Raw genomic sequence first — 1,506 nt, forward strand, 5'->3', positions numbered from 1 at the left:
ATTACTGCAACGCAAGACAGAATGAAGTGGGGGTCCATGATCGCCCACGCCAGTTGGCAAGGCACCGGATGATGATGATGATGATGATTGTATAACCGGCCTCAGTGGTGTAGCAGCTAGGCGCTGTGCCGTCGAACGTGGAAGACCCGAGTTCGGTTTCGGTGTGGGGAGAATTAATTTGTATCAAGTTCCTTGGCCTTTCTGTTGAGAAAACATATGTGATGCAGCGTGGTGAAATCAGGCTCTCGTCAAAATAATCAAAAAGAAGAAACTTGCATTTTTACACAGGTTTGTGAATTTTTATCAGATTTGTGTTTTTTGGCTCAACACCTTTCATGCCTATTAAAGAACTCACTTCTGTACGGATTTTGCTGAAAAACGTTGAATAAAGGTCAAGAAAATATACATTTTCAGGTACCACAGACTCTTAAACTAAGGAATAAGCGAATCTTTTGCGGCCATTTTTTTTCACTCATTTTACATCTGAAAACAGGTGACCCCCACGTCCTTGTTTCGCAAATATCTCGACTTGTATTCAAGATAAATGGATAGTTTTTTCACCTACATAAAGACCAGTGAACACGCTTTAAGATTAAACAAATAAGTCTACATGCCCAAAAATTGACGAGAGCCTGATTCCACAACGCTGCCTCGCATATCCTTATTAGCCAGGATTGGCCCGTGCAGGCTGAGTCGAGGCGAAGTAAGGTTTAGATTTAAGGTTTAAAAAAAACACTTACAAGAAAAAGTGATAATTCTTAACAAACTCCACTCCTTTTTTGTTATAGTTTTGTTGCTTTAAAGGACTGAATTTCAGAGAGAAAACGGGAGTTTGTACAAAATTTAATGAAACTGAAAATCTACAGAATGTGGGCATTGGCGGCATTAAAAATTATTATCATGGGGCTCATATTTTTCAACAGTCTTGACGGTTATGACAAAAAGAATTGGAGTTTATACAAGATAATATTATTATCACACAGCTCATGTAACGATAAATGTATCAGTGTTAGTAGGTGGGGTGTCCTTCAGAGACGCAGTGGCCTAAAATAGCCACTCTCTTTGAAAAACAAACCGATCGACCTCTTTCAACAATTATCATTTTTATGGGTCTAGGGTTCAACTAGTGCTCAGTGACCACGAACAAATCCAGAGATCAAAGCAAACTGGAAAGTGAACAAACAGGATTCGGCCAATTGTGTATTGAATGCAAGCTGGAGAGAGTTTATGGTTCTTCTGCAATTTCAGATGATACCATGAATTTTCGATGTTCTTCAGGTGTTTCAAACCATGAGAACCAGCCTGCTAATGACAGTCTGAGCTGTGGGATAAAGGAAGGGGGAAGGGTGGAGAAGAGGAATGTGGGGAGTGGGGGGACAGGGAGAGAGAAAAAAGAGGGTGTTGAGAGGAGGAAAAAAGGGGGATGGGAGGGAGATGGAGAAGGTAGAGAGCGATGGAGAAAGAGAGGGTGTGGATAGGAAGAGAGAATGGGGATTGGGGGGGGAG

The sequence above is a fragment of the Aplysia californica genome, unplaced genomic scaffold (assembly GCF_000002075.1).
Source record: "Aplysia californica isolate F4 #8 unplaced genomic scaffold, AplCal3.0 scaffold00650, whole genome shotgun sequence".
Taxonomy (NCBI): Eukaryota; Metazoa; Mollusca; class Gastropoda; order Aplysiida; family Aplysiidae; genus Aplysia; species Aplysia californica.